The 18,806-nt window shown below is 41.5% G+C and overlaps 1 long non-coding RNA gene across 2 annotated transcripts; it reads left to right on the top strand.

The window, feature by feature from the left end:
* Positions 1–10,773: 10,773 nt before the first annotated feature.
* Positions 10,774–15,289, top strand: LOC109201629 (uncharacterized). 2 transcript variants are annotated; one of them, XR_002061685.2, is made up of 5 exons: positions 10,774–11,006; positions 11,427–11,635; positions 12,046–12,207; positions 13,858–13,925; positions 14,436–15,289. It is a non-coding gene; the product is annotated as an uncharacterized LOC109201629 (long non-coding RNA). The 2 variants fall into 2 exon arrangements; XR_002061686.2 differs by lacking the exons at positions 10,774–11,006; positions 11,427–11,635; positions 12,046–12,207 and adding an exon at positions 13,586–13,721.
* The last annotated feature ends 3,517 nt before the right edge of the window (positions 15,290–18,806 follow it).

The following is an 18,806-nucleotide window of genomic DNA, read 5'->3' as shown; positions in this document are numbered from 1 at the left end:
CTCTCACTGCGGCCCCGCTGCTGTGTCAACATGTGTTTGTGCTAAACAATGATGGAAAGTGTTATAAATGACTTGTTGGCCTCTGATCTGTCACAAACAGCTGAAACGTGTCTCTCATGAGTCACATGAAGGTTTCTGACAGAAAGGACAAAAAGTAGCTGCAGTCAGTTTGTGTCATTTTTATATTTATTCATCTGGGAGAAAAATCTGAGGGACATTAAAAATGTGTTTTTCAACAGAGACAAGAACATAAATATAACAGAACAGGTAAATGAACATATTTCAAGTAAACAGCTGGACTGATCAGGTCCAAACACAGAGTGATAAACAAACAGCTGTCATATCTTTATATATAAGCTCTTTATAAATCCTGTTCACTGCAGTCTGTTTACTAATAATGTCAAACTGTTAGAAACACAGAAACATCAGAATCATCTTTGTTGACATAAACCTGTCTGGGATCCTTTGTTGTTCTTTTGATGCAGAGTTACATTATAAATATAAAGAGTTATTTCAGAGTCTCATCAGTTTTCCTGCATGTCTTTATTGAACACATCAGCAGGGCTGAAGCTCTCATGTTAAACACACACTGATCTATGGACACGTTCATGTGTTTCTAACAGCATCATAACCAGGCTGTTATCAGCCTGCACTAACATTATGTCACACACACTGAATGTAACAGTGACAGTTTACATCATCACACAATCAGCTGTGATTGTTTCACTGTCATCAAACTAGTCAACAGGAAGTAGAATCAATAGAAATCAATCATTTACTGACAGCATGTCTGATGGAAATCAGTGCAGATTATGTATGAAGTATAACTGCACACAGTAACTGTGTTACAATAAGGACTTAACAGCGCCCTCTGCTGGAGTGTTTCAGTACTGCGTTAACTAGAATACACCACCTCCTCCTCCTCCTCACACCACCTGCTACAGCTCTACTCTTCTATGACTACAGTCATCCACAGCACTGATGTGAGGTCACATGGTTCATATGTAAGGAGCACAGAGACGTCCTAGCAGCTGACCTCAGGTCAGTTTAATGACTGTGAGCAGCAGCTGTGTTATTGTCACTGTGACAGGGAGACACTCTCAGACACAGCGCTCATGTCAGCTTGTTCTCATGCAGGAGGATCAGGAGCTCCATGTTTGTCTTTCTGTTTGAATCATGATGTGTTTGTGCCATCAGAGTCTGTCATGAGTACTCAGGGTTTCACAGCAGCTCTTCTGAATGCTGACGAGGACTCCAACCTCATGTTTCACCTCTCTGAGCTTCTGATGTCTGTCAACACTCGTGTTTCTTCTCTGGGCTCATCTGGACAAAAACACCTTTCTGTGTTTGGCTCCAGCCTCATTCTGACTGACAGGAAGTGTGTTATCCATGAGCTGCACTTCTTTGTTTCCTGCTGTGTTTCCTGTCTGTGGACAAACACGAGTGTTTCAGCTGAGGACTTGGTTCCTTCCACCTGTCCATACAGGACATCACGCTGTCTTTTCTCTTTAAATGCAGCTGCAGGTCCTTCCACGTGCTGCTCTGTATTTGTGCAGTTTGTAGTCTGTCCTGGGAAACGTAGCACACATGGTGTTCTTCTGGTGTTTCCTCCTTTCACTGAGTGTGAAACACTGACGCTGTGCTGTTGTTCACAGAGGGGAGCTGATTCTAGCTGCAGCTGGACTCTGTCATCTAACTGAATGTGTTGGTGCTGATCACGGGGCTCTGAGGGGGGAGCAGCAGGAGGACTCTGGATACTGACGTCAGTGTATCTGTGGAAGCTCACACAGCGTCTCTGTCATTCAATATTGTGCTATATATTGTATCTATGCAAAGATGAACAGACTGTGTGTTCACTGGTCTCTCTGCTGCTGACTGCTTTGCTGCAGCTCTGATGTCATCATCACTCCTCCACCCTCAGCAGTCCCAGCAGGACCCCACCCTCACTCTACACCTGAGCCATAGACCACACCCTCCACCTCAATATACACCACAGTTTTCTCTGCTATGGAAATGAGATCAGGAGGAAATCATTATTATTATTATTTAATAAATGCTCACATTAATGTGGGCTTATTTGTTTCCATATTAGAAACATTAGTTGAGTGTTTTTAGTATAAAATGGTGAAAGTCCCTCTTTTTGCTCCTCCCCTCACCTGTGGATGGACGGTGCTGTTACCGTGGTGACAGCTGTGAGCTTGGATGTGTTTCAGTCCTGCCTGGTTATCACTGCAGGAATCTTTACTTTCACATTTATTACAGGTAATAACTCTGATTTTTCTGTGTATTATGAACTAAATGTATCCTGATACACACAGAGATGGATGAGCAGAGGTCACATGATGAAAGAAAAAACATGGAGTCTTTGATTTATTTAGATATTTATTGATGAATGCAAACAAACCCTGACACTGAACCATCGTCCAGCTTTCACAGAACAAACCTGATCACATGACCTGCTGACCCAAACAGTGAAAAGCTCCATGGCAACAACAACAAACAGCCTCACATATGTTAACAGAGGCTGTTAGAAGCACAGAGTCTTTACAGTCTTTCTCCTGTTTGTACACAGATCTCTGCACATCTTCATCACAGTTACTCACAGACGTGCAGAGTGTGTGGATATCAAAGCTAAGTTTCCACCATGTTTGTAGTCTGTACTGGGACTCATGGAGCATCTCTCTATGAGCACTCAGTGCTTTAAACAGTGAGTCCCAGTTTAACCAGCAGCCTTCACACCACACATCACACAGACATGGAAACTTCAAACCCTCAGACTGAAGTCACTGGCAGTCTCTGGCACCAGCGACTGTGCTAACAAACACACAGCAAACAGTGAAGGTTTGGTAGAGAAAGCTGGTTGGGTAATACCAAGTATGCAGCGAAGGAGGCGGGGTTACATTACTAGATGTTTAAACATGAAACTATTTTGCTGGCAATAATTGAAACAATTAAAGAAAATCAACAACCTATTTATGCAACATGATTCATAATTTTATAAACTGGAATGATTAAATTATATTGGCTGGATCTGATTATTATCAGTGCTGAGCTTCATGTTCTCCCGTGTTTGTGTGCGTCCTCTCCGGTACTCCAGCTTCCTCCCACAGTCCAAACACATGCAGTTAGTGGGGTCAGGTTAACTGTGAGTGGTTGTGTCTCTCTGTGTTATTCCACCTTAATACATGACTTCCTGTTAGCATTAAGTGCTTCTGTAGGACTGATGTCATTTTCATGGTTGGATCATTTAAATGAAGCTGGACTCAGATGCAGGAAATAAGTTGATTGATCATTAACGAATAAAGCTGGTTAAATCCATCACGTGGACACATGTGATTGTGTATTGTAGTATTGATCCCAATGCTGGTATTAGTACTGGATCAATAACACTGGATGGATGCGTTCAGCATGGAGCCCCTGAGCTGTGTTACAGACAAACATGGAAACTGACAGGTCTGTGTCATTCACAGTCTGTAACACTTCTAAACAACAGAGGCTGACCCAAGTGCCTCAGAGCCAGGCACGCTCACATCACAGCTCTCTAAATAAGCCAGTTTCAAAATAAGAGCTGAAAGCTGTGTTTGGTTGTGTTAGCTTATTATTGTGGAGACTAACATTCAGTGATCATGTGTTCAGACTCATAATGATTACTCTCATAAATCCTGATCTTTGTATTTACTGTGTGTTGGATCAATAACTGAGCTTCATCGTACCACACAGCTGTGCTGCTGCTGCTGCTGGGAACTGTGATGTCAGCACATCTGGAACAATACGAGGTATCTGCTACCAGACTGAGCAGGACGTGAGACCTGTGGACTGTTTAAAGCTGTCCCTCCACAGGTCACTCAGACCTGATCCACACCTCAGTGATATTCTCTGACTTCCTCAGTAGAGACAGAAACCATTCAGATCTGGGACGATCAGCTGACTGATGATGTCACACAGACTGTGTTTTTCAGGAACAGTGATTCTGATGTGAGCCTGCTAGCTGACAGCAGACCTGATGAAACCACATGTTCACATCTGTGAGGACAGACTGGACTCTTTAACTGCACCTTGGTTCTCCTCAGAGGTCTGTACAGGAGCATGTCCACCCCCACTGAAGATCTCAGTCACTGTGAAACATAGAAACCTGCTTGTGTGGCCTCTGCCTCACATGTAGATGCAGCTACTGGTTTCTCTGTCAGTCAGACTGAAACAGTGTCCTGATGCTGCATCATTCAGCTCTGTGCCCCAGTCAGCATCACTGTGTCTACCAGTGTCAGTGTTTCTTTTCCTGTAACACTCAGCACAGGCTCAGCTGGTATCCAGTGTTGGACTTTGGCTTCAGCTGCTGTGATAGATCCTCTAACATAGATCAGCTCTGCTACATGTTGTTAGATAAGTGCAGCTGCCTGTCATGTCCTGATGTTTCTCTGGGTCAGCAGCTTCTCCATCAGAGGTTCACATGGAGCTGATCCAGTATCTCTAGTAACTGTGTTCTGTGCCTCACTGGTTCATCCTTCTGTCTGTGTGACGTCAGTCAGATGTTAAAGTCTGTAATCTTCACTGTGTCACAGAGTTCAGTGAGTCCCGTTATTCACAGGATCAATCAGATCATCAGAGAACAGCTGATCAGCAATCAGTGGTGCCAACAGCAGCTCCTGTGGTGAGAGGATGCAATAATGCAATGTAGCATTTTTACACTGAACACTTCCAGTCATGGAAACTGTCTGTTGGATCTGTGTGACGTTGCTTTCTTGTGTTGCTTTCTTGGTTAGAGTTCCTCACAAATGTCCAGATTATTCTTCTAATGAGGCGTCGACCATGTTTTCAGTTCTTTGGAAGAAAACATCGCCCTTTGCCATCCTTACTTTTCTTTGACTTCTTCAAATGCAGCTGAACTCCAGCTGGTATTTTATTGGACTTTGCAGCTGTTTCTGGTCATCAGTTCATTCCTGCAAACCTCTGAACCTGAACAACAATGATGCTGCATTGCTGGCTGATCCCAAAAGGTTGATTCTGTTCATCTGGACGTTTTCAGAAACGTTTGCTCACTGATCAGGTGACTTCTTCAGTCTCAGCTGACTGCAGCTTTACAACCTTACAAACAGCACATTTGCACAATGACTGAAACCAGCAGCAGCAGCACCTGATATATATGATACTAATATAATACACATACATATATAATCCATACTAATGATGAAGGAACTGAGCTCACAGTCCATTGTTCATTCAGTGAACTACTCAGTTTATTTTGGGCCTCAGAAATGCTCACTCTGTTTGTACATCACTGATTGTCAGCAATAGACTCATTCTGCTGTGTGGACAGGAACACATGTGACATCACTTCCTGTTTGTTTGTGACTGAAGAGGAAGAAGTTTATAAGGAATCATTTAGAAGAGTTTCAAACATCAACTGATTGAATCCATGAATCTGAAAACGTGTTTGTGAGTGAAAGAGACAGACATGTACAGACTGAACTATCTGTTCAACAGTCAGAGTGTTTCTCTAACAGGAGACACTCTTTACACTCCACTCAGCACAGGGACACTGAGGAACCAGGACCCACCATAAATCCAGGATAAAGAGTTTGAGTGAATGTGGTGTTGAAGGTGTGGAGGTGGATCAGAGTGTCAGAGGAGACTCTGTAGAAGGACAGAGTGCCAGCAGGACAGTCCACATACACTGCTACTCTGTTAGAGACAGAGGAGGAGGAGGAGGAGGAGGAGGAGATGGGTGTTTGTCTCTTATTGTGCCAGACAAAACGAGGACCATCATCAGAGCAGTACAGACTCCAGGACTGATCACTGTATCCAAACACACAATCAACACTGACTCCTTTCCTTCTGATGCTTCTGTAACTCACTGATATAGAAACGTTTCCTCTCCACTCGACCTCCCAGTAACAGCGACCAGTCAGACCATTTCTACACAGTAGCTGATAGAAACCATCAAATCTGTCTGGATGATCAGGATATGACTGAATCTCCTTCACATGTATCACCTTCCTGTTGTTGTCAGACAGTTGGATGTCTGTGTTCACTGTGTTTGTGTCGATTGTGAGTTGACAGGAATCTGATGGAGAGAACAAACACAATCCAGCTGCAGTTATTGATCCATCATCTGTTCATTGATTGACACTTTGATGATGACTCCTGACATGATGAAGATGGTTGAATGTGTGCTGCTTTGTTTTCATGAATCCCATTAAAAACACACACTTCCTCAGACCTGGTCTCAACCATCGGACTCCAGCAGGCTCCACCCTGAAAGGAGGAGGGGGGTCAGAGCAGCACAGTCAGCATGCACACATGGACATTACATGGCTCTCAGACACACACTGTTACACACTGAGGATGGCTCAAAGCTCGGCTCCACTGTTTTATTCAAAGAAATCTACATTTATTTATCAGCACATTTAAAAACAGGTTGAGCCAAAGTGCTGCACAGAGTAGAGATAAAATAGGAAACATACACAGTAATTACTATAAAGACTCGTCAGAATTGAAAGCTACAGAGTACAAATGTGTTTCCAACCGGGTTTTAAAAATGTCGAGTGTTGGTGAAGACCTGATGTGAAGGGCGACTGTTCCAGAGTTTGGCTGCAGCAATCGATAAAGCTCACCTCTGTTTTTATGGCTAGTTCTGGTCAGAAGCTACTTATCTGCAGACCTGAGGGCTCTGCTTGGATTATTTTTGTTAAAGAGAGATAAGATGGAGCCAATCCATTCAGAGACTTAAAGACAAACAACAAGATCTGGAAGTGGATTCTACGACGTACTGGTAACCAGTGGAAAAACCTGGAAAAAGCTGGTGATGGGCAGTAGCGGTTTTAGATACGGGCGACACGGGCGGTTGCCCGGGGCGGCATCGTGGTGGGGGCGGCATCACGGGCATCGGCAAAAAAAAAAAAAAAATTGCTCGTACTCATGCTGCCCCGACATCAGCCAGCGCATATTGGGAATGTCGTAGGCACCGATCGGTTTTCTATCGCCCATTTGCTGGGAGTAAGGGCGCCCTCCGTTTGCGAGGTGCGCCTGCTGCTTGCGGCACAGGGAGGAGAGGGCATCTAATAACCAACTTGCAAATAAAACAAAATAAAAACAAACCAACAACACGAAAACACCAGACATCATGATACAGACTTATAATTTGCACCGATGTTTTTTCGAAATTCTATAGGCGAAAAGTGAGCGCGAGAGCTCTCGGTGCGCCTGCTCGCTGCTAAAGTCAAAGTAAACTTTATTGTCATCTCCGCTACATACAGTCCAGTATATAGAGAGACGTGACGACGAGGCTCCAGTTACAGCAGTGCAAGTAAACAAACAACAAATATAAGAAGAGTAAGAAACTAAATATACACTTTAGGACTCGGGGTAAAGGGATCAATAACAATTTAAAATGTATATTTTATATTTTGTTGATTTAAAGTCTCACACACAACCCGTTTTTAAAGTTTAAAAAAAAGAGAAAAGAAGAGGAGGAGTGTAGCGACTTCCACAGTCGCTAGAGGCCGGGGATGGAGCCTGCCTATTTGCCTGATGCGCTGTCAACTGTACGCAATAATGCGAGAGGTGGAATTGCTTGCTTGTTTATTAAAGTGCTTGAAAAGTTTACAGAGCAATGTGATCGGCTCGCGATTCAAACTCTTAAAACATCACAGCTCTAATGCAACAAGGGGAAACTCATTGTGCTGCGGTCAACAAAAACTACGGCTGCCAGCCCTCCTCTCTGTCAAAATCAAACCAGTGAATGACAGACTGACAACGCCCTCTTAATGTCCCACGTGACTCCCGTTACACATCAAATGAAAACCCAGTGATCATTAAAATTCAATACATTTAACTACGGCTCCTACAAGGAGAAACGAGCAAAAGATACAGGTAAGCAGATGTGTCAGTGGATAATGGCAGGTCATGTATCCTAAAACATGAAGCATCAGAATACTTTCTTAATCCCTAAGGAAATTATGTGGGTTACAGTTCCTCCAAGAAGAAATGGTAAAAATAGTAACAGTAAGAGACTAAACTCCAAACAATATATACAATAATATAATATTAATTAGTCAGTGTCAATTGTTGATTTGTCCTGTTCCCATTATATGACGAATTATGATGTCTGTTTGGTAGCCGTTTGCATACTATGCATACTCTCTCTCTCTTCATATATAGGGTCATATACAGTTAAGCCCATAATTATTCATACCCCTGCCGAATTTTGACTTAAAGTTACTTTTGTTCAACAAGTTCTTTTTTGAGCAGAAATGACACAGGTGTCTCCCCAAAGATAATAAGACGATGTACAAGAGGCATCATTGTGGAAAAAAATATTTCTCAGGTTTTATTTATATTTTAGCAAAAAGTATCATGTCCAGAATTATTCATACCATTCTCAATAATCAATAGAAAAAAGCCTTTATTGGCTATTACAGCAATCAAACACTTCCTATAATTGCAGACCAGCTTTTTGCATGTCTCCACAGGCATTTTTGCCCATTCATCTTTAGCAATGAGCTCCAAATCTTTCAGGTTGGAGGGTCTTCTTGCCATCACCCTGATCTTTAGCTCCCTCCACAGATTCTCAATTGGATTCAACTCAGGACTCTGGCTAGGCCACTGCAAAACGTTAATGTTGTTGTCTGCTAACCATTTCTTCACCACGTTTGCTGTATGTTTTGGGTCATTGTCGTGCTAAAATGTCCACTGGTTCCCAAGGCCAAGTTTTTCTGCAGATTGCCTGATGTTGAGAATCTTCATGTATTGCTCTTTTTTCATGGTGCTGTTTACTGTGATTAGGTTCCATGGTCCATTGGCTAAAAAACACCCCCAAAGCATTAGGTTCCCACCACCATGTTTGACAGTGGGGATGGTGTTCTTTGGGTTGAAGGCTTCTCCATTTTTATGCCAAATGAAGGAAACATCATTGTGACCAAATAATTCAATTTTTGTTTCATCTGACCGTAACACTGAAGACCAGAGACCTTCTTCTTTGTCCAGATGAGCATTTGCAAAGGCCAAATGAGCTTTTGCATGCCTTAGAAGTGCCTGGAGAAGTGGCGTTTTCCTTGGTCTGCATCCGTGGAACCCAACAGTGTCCGTTGGACTGTCTGCCTTGAGACATTGCCACCAGCAGAGCCCAGATTCACCAGAATGGCCTTGGTGGTGATCCTTGGATTCTTTTTCACCTCTCTCACTATTCTCCTGGCCAGCACAGGTTTCACTTTTGGCTTCCGACAACGTCCTCTGAGATTTTCCACAGTGCGGAACATCTTGTATTTTTTAATAATACTTTGCACTGTAGCCACTGGAACTTGAAAACATTTGGATATGGCCTTGTAGCCCATTCCTCACTTGTGAGCAGCCACAATGCACAGCTGCAGGTCCTCACTGAGTTCCTTTGTCTTAGCCATGAATGTCCACAGACCACCTGCAGAGAGCTGCTGTTTTTCACCTGTTGAGTTGATCAAAACAGCTATTTCCAATTAATCAGGGTAATTAGGATGCTTTAGAACAGCTTTGACTATTTGGAATGGTATGGAACTTTGGATTTTCCCAGAGACTGTGACAGTTTGTAAAGGGTATGAATAATTCTGGACATGATACATTTTGCTCAAATGTAAATAAAAGTTGAGAAATATTTTTTTCCACAATGATGCGTCTTGTACATCATCTTATTATCTTTTGTGAGACGCCTGTGTCATTTCCAGTCAAAAAATAACTTGCTAGTTGAATAAAAGTAACTTTAAGTCAAAATTTGCCAGGGGTATGAATAATTATGGGCTTAACTGTGTGTGTGTGTGTGTGTGTGTGTGTGTGTGTGTGTGTGTGTGTTGGGGGGGGGGGGGGGGGGGGGGGGGGGGGGGGGGGGGGGCGCCAGAGGGCATGTTCGCCCGGGGCGCCAAACAGGCTAGGACCGCCACTGGTGATGGGTCTGTCTAGCACAGAGCCACTGCTGGAACCAGACAATTCTACTACAGCAGCAAAAAGCACCAAGCAGAGCTCTTTGATCTCATGCACGAGATCTAACTATGATCTCGAGATCAAACTAAGATCTCGAGATCATAGTTTGAGAGAGAACTGTGACAGCGCCGTTCCTTCGCAACCCATTCTCACTCCCGACGCGTAAAATACTGACGATTTGTCACGTCCCTTAACTTCTCATGCTGACGCTGAAGGTACCCTTCCACGTTTTTATGCGACGCTGTGGGTTGTCAATTCATTCCAATATGAACCCGCTCGCGGTGATAAGAGACGCTTCGAGCAGAGGCTCCAGCCATCCATTTACTCCAATAATAACCCCTTCATGGCGAAACGTGACGCCTTGAAGTACAATCTAACTGGAGAACCGGGGACCCTCTCCGCGAACGGGTTTTTCTCCCTAATTTAATGCTTTCTTTTAATGACATCGTTAACATTTCTCAACAAAAACACATGAAAGTAACACTGATAATTCAACAATAAAATCGCTTCATTTTCCAAAGTGATTCACGATCTGAAAGTGCGCAGATTTAACGTACATAATCCTTGGTTGGGTTTATTATTTTTATTTCACACGTAAAACACATTTATAGTTTTATTCACCACTCCTGTTAGTTTTGGATGCGCTCGGCTCCAACCAATCAGACCAATTTACGCTAACGGCGCACTAATCCCGTAACTGCACACTACCCATAAGCCTCAACCGCCGTTGCTATGGAAATGAAGATAAACAACAGCTTGGTGCTACCCGTTATTCCTTTATTTACTCTAAAATAATAACCAGCGATAATACGAAAATAAACCGGCCCAGTGTTTAATTATGTAATTACAAATTGCAAATTTTATTTTTTTTATTTTATTTTATTTTTTGCAAATTGCAATATTTATCTACAGCGCGCCTTTAGCGACACGTCAACAGATCTTAAGCAAGGCGATTGGATGGTTTTTACTGCAATGCATCTTGGGAGTCGTAGTAAATGGATCTTTCAACTCACGGTCCTGCAGCGAATTTTTCGACTCGACACGAGGCAGATCTTAGCTAAGTAAGTTGTGATAAACTGTGGGTAATTTGCATGTTCACTGAAATATTAATCAGCTGATATTAAACTTGAAATGTTTTCACAGAGCAGTCTGTGTACCAAGAGAACTACTTCTGCAAAAGTTTATTTAATTTTTTTTGTGATGTATTCCCATGTGTAAGACACTTGCTTGGCCACCCAGCTAATGTTAGTACTGCTCTATTTTAGCAATGTATCTTTTCTGTAATTAATTCATTTTTTTTAACCCTATTCTCGTAATTAACTCAATATTAACGACTTTAATCTCGTAATTGATTTTTTTTCTAAATATGGTGTAATACTGCCTCTTAATATAAGTTATTTCTTTGGTCACAAATTATTTTTGTAACCATTTCACCAAAACAGACCTGAAATAATCCCTACATGTTCCATTTTCATTTGCAGAAATGACAAAGCCAAAAACCAAACCATGCCCTTCCTGTCAGGCTCCAAACACCTGCAACAGGAAGACATGCAGTGGATGCCTGGGCAGCCTGAAGGTAAAGGAGGGATTGAAAAAAAAAAACAAGAACAGCAACTGGGCTGCCTCTGTTAAAAAAAAAAACAAACAGAAATGCGAGCAGGCTGGTTAATTCAGCCCAGTTATCAGTAAGGTCAGATCTAATAAGTGGTTCTTTATTAATCACAGTTGTCAGTGTTTTCTTGTATATCATGAAGTAAGAAACTAACAAGACATGTATATACACATAAAATATTTATTTATAAAAGAGCATAAATAAAAAAGTTATTCACATCAGAATAACATCATCACACTAAAGACATCAAACTAGAAAAAACTATTTTTATTTAAGCTACTTCTGATTTTTAATTTAATCGGCTATTAACAGAGAGACAAAACATTTCAAGATGGATTTTATCATTAATTTACAGGTTTGGTTACCATAATTACTTTTTAACTATTTACAACAATAAAACACCAAAGATGTGAAACTTAAAGGTTTGTTATACATCAATTTGCTTACATGAAAGACTGGCTGCATGTTTTTCTTTGTTGTTCTTGCAGGTTTCAAAACTACATGCCCTGGGCTACCAGCCTATTCTGTTTCTTGGACAGTTTGACCGAAAGGGCCGTATAGTAGGGGACGTGATCACATAGAGCCAGCAGATGGTGCTGCATGTGACATCCTCATGAAGATGAGGAAACTTTATGAACACCTTCTGAGAAGTAAGATATGCTTTGTCCATTATCTGTGTCCTTATCAGGTAGCCTATCCTAGCTGTCTTTGGGTGATACTCATTGTACACCTTAGATAAGTAGGCAGTTCACCACGAGATACATAGAGACCAACAAGATGGTGAAGATGAGGATAGTTAACAGTCACCAGCTATTCTATTCTATTCTATTCTATTCTATTCTATTCTACTCTACTCTATTTTGTTCTATTCTATTCTATTATTCAGCCAAGGTTCAGACCAGTAACCTTCTTGCTGTAAGGTGACAGCTGCCCTACATGTCCTGTTGCTAACATGAAAATAGTGTTATATATGCCTTATTACCTCCCCATGTGGCGTTCACATCACGAAAGCTAGCCATACTGAACCTCTGGTGTTACCCACCTGAACAATTTTGTATGTGTGTGTATGTATAGTATGGTCTTTCACACTCATGTATATACAAATGTAATTTTAAAAATCTTCAGGAAAACCAGACCTGATAATTCTCTTCGAGACTTTCTAGTATAACAAATGTTATATAATGTTACCAATATGAACACCAAGATTCTTAAATAACTTATATACTTCTTAAGAGGTTACCTGATTACCTCCCTGAGGGCGTTAGCATCACCATTGTACAAAACTCTTAAGTCACAGTACTAGGTTGAAGTGTCAAATGTTATGCACTACAAAGTCAGGAAAGTAGTCTCATTAGAGGAAAAAAGCCATTAGCTATCTGGATTTATAGTAAACACTCATTAATTTATTAATGTATAATGTAGAAAAGCACTACAGATGTCACACTACCCCCGAGGGCACTTGTACTGAATGATTTGGGTCAGTGAGTGTGTGAGATGACTTATTTGATGCCAATATTTACAAGTTGTAACTTTAGTAAAAACCTAACTGAAAACATGCAAATCACTACTTATTATGTGTTTATGTGTACTGTACATTTTTTCAACCCATTTTAATGAATATTTAATATTTAAAATTTTGCAGAATTACAAGCTTCACCTCCTGCTAAAAGTTCTACAACAGCAGCTGGACCATCCTCTGCTGACAGTGTCGATGCTGGACCAGTCCCAGACCCAGAGGCTCTAAACGAGGAATTTATTCTTCATTTAGAGCCTGAACCAACATCTTCCCTCTGTCAGCCTCCTGTATCCTCCTCTTCATCTCTGCTTCCTCCTGCATCCTCCTCTCCATCTCTGCTTTCTCCTGCATCCTCTTCTTCATCTCTGCTTCCTCCTGCATCCTCCTCTCCATCTCAGCTTCCTCCTGCATCCTCCTCTCCATCTCTGCTTCCTCCTTCATCCTCCTCTCCGTCTCTGCTTCCTCCTGCATCCTCCTCTCCGTCTCTGCTTCCTCCTGCATCCTCCTCTCCATCTCTGCTTCCTCCTGCATCCTCCTCTTCGTCTGTGCTTCCTCCTGCATCCTCCTCTCCATCTCCGCTTCCTGCATTTCCCTCAATTTCTACGGCGTACACCTCGGATGCCCCAAACAAAAAAAGGACAAGGAAAGGTTAGACGTTATGGTATTGTAAATGTACGAAACACATGACAGGTTCGTTAAGTTTGTTAAGATTTCTTTTTCTTGATTTTTGCATTTTCTCCAGTTTTACAGACCTCATGTAAATATTTCATTTGTTATTTTTCAGAATGCCGAAAACACCGTACACAGAAGATTTTCAAATATGAAGAGATAGTAGACAGGAGAGTTGTAAATGTAAGTAATTTAGCCTGCTGTTGTGCAGATTTGTTTGCGTCTTTGGACTTCCCGGATTTGAACTGTGCCTGACTGACTATCCATGAGCTTTTGTATTTGATGAATCTACGCTAATTCAGCCATTGAGTCTGGATTTCGCTCCAAGTAGGACATTAAATAGGAACATACCACCTGATACAACCTGGTCGTGCTGCCTTCCTGGTGTTTACGTTCTTTAAAGTCCTCCTGACATCATGCTCAGAAGGAGTGATTGATGTGGAGGTGCTCCTTCCCATTCAGTAACATCTGCTTCAGTTAGTTTTGCTTGTGAGCCACAATGTAAGCAGTGTTGCTTTGCTGACATGCACTCGATGCTGGCAGTACAAGCATTGTAGTGGTTCTTATGTTTTAGTAAACTAATTGTATAATATATTGAGCCATTCAATAGTACACAAATGTTTATAAGCTCCTTTTTGTATGCAACTTGCATGTCTTTCTAAATTAACTGTTTGTTTATATCATGTTTTTCAGGAAAAAGAAGTTAAAGTCAAGTGGAAGCCCTGCTCGATATGGTATGTAGTAACAACTTTGTTGGACGGGAACAGACATTCATATTGTTGATAAATAGTTATCACCTCAATTTGAATTCATGTATTTGGACTAAAGTAAATTGGGAGCTTTTAGCTTTTAGCTGAGGAGCTTGATAGCTGTCCACCTCCAAAGTTCATTATGAGATTTGGAGGTGGACATGGTCAACACTTTTAAGAGTAGGCATAAGACTTTACTTTTTTATAGAGCTTATAGTTAGGGCTGGTTCAGGTCAGCCCTTAGTTATGCTGTCATAGGACCAGACTGCTGGGGGTTAGTGTCCCCCCCCCCTCTCTGTCTGTCTCTTTCAGGGTTATGCAGGCTCAGTATTGGTTGAAGATGCAGTCACATCTCCTTTTACTGAAAACTCTCCCCCTCTCCCTCACTACCATCTGTAAGCACACATGTCTCAGTAATGCAGTTCATGCATGTTACTAACTAAACTTCTTCCCTGGAGTTTCTGTGCTCTCTCATCCAACAGGTTCCGATGGATCGCGGCTGCTGCTGTGGTCCTGCTTGACATGTACTCCATATATTATTACTCTCTGACTTGATTTGATTAATTTATATTACAATGAAGGTGTATAAAGCATGACATGAATATAGAAGATATTTCATCCTAAAAAATTGTCATATGTCACAACCTAAATTATCCTATTTTGTGTGTGGTTGTCGTTGTTGTTTGTTATATTTTTCCCCTGACAGTGGCAAAGTGTGGGATGACACATGGGAACCTGCGCAGTTTTACACACAGTAAACCAGATGCCTGTGTGCGATCGCACAGTTCAGTTTGTAGTTCAGCATAAAAGTTCAAAATAAAATATTTACTATACATTTCAGCCAGTGTCAGTCTCTATTTCACTGTCTAATTTCTTTAAAAGTAAAGTAAGTAACATCTTGTATGAGGTGATTAGGGTAAGCAGTACTGTGTATGGGAGCCTAAAGCAAAGTTAACTGCACCAGTAGCAGCTTCAGAACATATTGTATGTTATATGTTTCTACCTTTTGCAATATGTCATGTTTAGATGCCGTGACAATTGCACATTTGGAGTTGTGGTCATATGTGGTTTTTATATACAGGGTATTAGAAAATAATTGAAATTTTTTCTTGTTTGTTTACACATTATTATTGTGTACATATTGCATATGTAACATTATCATTGTTAATATTATTATTAGATACCAAAGATACAATTTGATTAAGGGTTTTCCTGTCAATATTTCAATAAAAATGCAATTACACACGTAAACAATAGGATCAAAATAAACATAAAAAAGTCTGTTGATCAAATGCTGATTTTCAAAACATTCTAGAGGAAAATAGAGATAAAATAATCTGAATAGTAACAGTGATCTTGGATGATGATGGAGGCTTGAATGGATTATTCTGTTTCAATCAATATTTTCATATCTATGACAATAATTTGATAAGTTTAACAGGTTGGTTTAGGCCTGGCAATAGAGCAAATATTCACAAACTTTTGTTTTTGAAGAATGTCTATCTTTTTGGAGATGAAGGTATCTGGCAAAATGATACAACCCTTTTAACCTCATCTTTATGTCTATCATGTGGCTATGATACTGGATTTTGGTTTGATGCATATGCAGGTTACAGCTGGGGAATGGCAGTATGTTGTAGATTGAGTTGGCATGTTCAACCACTGTTACACCAAACTCTCTCACTTATGATAAAGGCCTCTTACTCAGTGTCATGGATTTTCTATACTTTTGGGGACACTGGACTAAAGTCTGAGGCAGTAAGTCAGATCAAAGAAGGCAATGATTCTAAAATGGGAGCTTACTTATGTCATTATATGTATCCAGGAATATGTGCCTGAGGATAGTTGTCATGAAATCAATATTAAATCAAAGTATTACTTAATTACCACAGCTGACACGAGTTCTCCATAGCTGCCTGCTGTCTCAGGATCTGTCTCTAAAAAGGACCAGGGAGCGCTAACATGTTATGTTCTAAACTGATGCAGAAAATGAACATTAAACATAGTATAAACTTACTGAGTGAAGTAATGTCAAGAGGATTCCTTTAGCTCCTATTGGGTTGGTTCATTGATCAATGCAATACAGAATCATTAATCTGGTTTTATGTAATGTCCTTAAAACACGTCAAAATGAGGCTCTGTAGTCTGTGTGGCCTCCACGTGCCTGTATGACCTTACTACAACACCTGGGCATGCTCCTGATGAAGTGGCAGATGCTCTCCTGAGGGATTTCCTCCCAGACTCCTGGACATTTTGTGCTGCAGTTGGTGGATGGAGCGAGACATGATGTCCCAGATGTCCTCAATTGCATTCAGGTCTGGGGAATGGGCGGGCCAGTCCACAGCATCAATGCCTTCGTCTTGCAGGAACTGCTGACACACTCCAGCCACATGAGGTCTAGCATTGTCTTGCATTAGGAGGAACCCGGGGTCAACCGCACCAGCATATGGTCTCACAAGGGGCCTGAAGATCTCATCTCGGTACCTAATGGCAGTCAGGCTACCTGGAGGGCTGTGCGGTCCCCAAAGAAATGCCACCCCACACCAAAACTGACCCACTGCCAAACCGTCATGCTGGAGGATGTTGCAGGCAGCAGAAGGTTCTCCACGGCGTCTCCAGACTCTGTCACAAGTGCTCAGTGTGAACCTGCTTTCATCTGTGAGGAGCACAGGGCGCCAGAGGCAAAGTTGCCAATCTTTGTGTTCTCTGGCAAATGCCAAACATCCTGCACGGTGTTGGGCTGCAAGCACAACCCTCACCTGTGGACATCGAGCCCTGATGCCACCCTCATGGAGTCCGTTTCTGACCGTTTGAGCAGACGTGCACATTTGTGGCCTGCTGGAGGTCATTTTGCATGGCTCTGGCCTTTCTTTCCTATTGCACAGTACCTTCCCTTACCGTTAGTTTCCTATTCTTTTACTTATTCTTTGATGACGGTTGTCTTTCTAGATAAGCAATTTCATTTGCTCTGGGGCGAGTCACTGGCTCGGGTGCATTCGGGGACTGTCAGTTCACCAGTGTGCTGGCATGCTTCTTAACAAACACACCACTACAGCAAACATCTCAATTGTACTTGTTGATTTCTTCGACAAAACACTGAACAAAAATTTCCTTGTGAGTGTGCTGCCTGGTGCTTTTAAATTCTGTGGTAATTTGAGCAGCACAGAAAACATTCCATGAATTAAATAATGTTATTGTATCTGAACATGTACACTAGTCATTAAATTACATGGGAAAGCATGATTATGCGTAAACAACTGCACCAAGGGAATTACATTTTTCTTCTCAAAATGTAAAATGTCTGTTGAAAAATCACATTAAACAGAGATGTGATTAACTTTTTATTTTACCAAAAATAACATCAATGATGACACAATCAGTCTTCATCAGAAGTGCTCAAATCACTCTCAGTGGCATCGTCTGGAATGTCTTCCTCCTCCTCCGAGTCCATTTCCAGGAGTGGTTGGTGGCTGAGGATTCTCTTGTACATGTCCTTTATTTTGAGCATTTCAGCTTTCACTTCACTTTGTTTTTTTAAAACCAGGCTACGGAGTCCCTTCTGTGCATCCTCCGACATGCCAACAAGGGAGGCTGTAAAAAGAACAAAACAAATAAATATGAGTAAAGTAAAAAAACAAACAAACAAACAAAAAACCTCACCTCATAAACACAAGGAATTAGGATCCTGTAATTAAACTTTTTTTTTTAAGGGAGAAGGCAGTGTTAGCTAGCAATCTAGATATAGGTAAAAGATCCAGTAAGACTTTAGCATCTGCTCTTATTTTCAATCGATTCATTAAATAATTAATAAATAAAAGATGTGCTTACAGTCTGAGGAGATTGTCCCCAACACCACAGATCGCATTCGCAACACTGTCCAGTGATGCCGCATCTCCCTGCAAAGGATCATCTCCTCCTCTCTCAGGTGCCTCACAGCCATTACCTTCTCAAAGACCTTTCTCTTTGTCTGGAGTTGAGCAGCAGCTACAGTTTAACAACATCAGATGGGAAAACATAGTAGCACGTTATGACTCAAGAACAAAACATTCAACTACTGCTCAGATACTGGGAGTTTGTTTAAAAAGGATATTTATAAATCAAGAGCTTACGTTCACTTGTGCTCTGCCAGGGCCAAACGTCGGTCTGGATGAGGGCATCACTGGATACGATTTGCTTTGTTGGTTCAGCGAGCTTGTTGTAGTCGTCAACAGCAGCCGCCAAGCGTTTCTTCTCATCTAAGATGACCTTGCGAATTCTGTGTCACCTCTTGTTGCTATCTGTAAATAATCATAAAAAATTCACACCTTCACATAAT

This window comes from Oreochromis niloticus, linkage group LG3 (genome assembly GCF_001858045.2).
Source record: "Oreochromis niloticus isolate F11D_XX linkage group LG3, O_niloticus_UMD_NMBU, whole genome shotgun sequence".
Lineage (NCBI taxonomy): Eukaryota > Metazoa > Chordata > Actinopteri > Cichliformes > Cichlidae > Oreochromis > Oreochromis niloticus.
The sequence above is the reverse complement of the archived record's forward strand: the minus strand, read 5'-3'. Positions and strand labels throughout refer to the sequence as shown.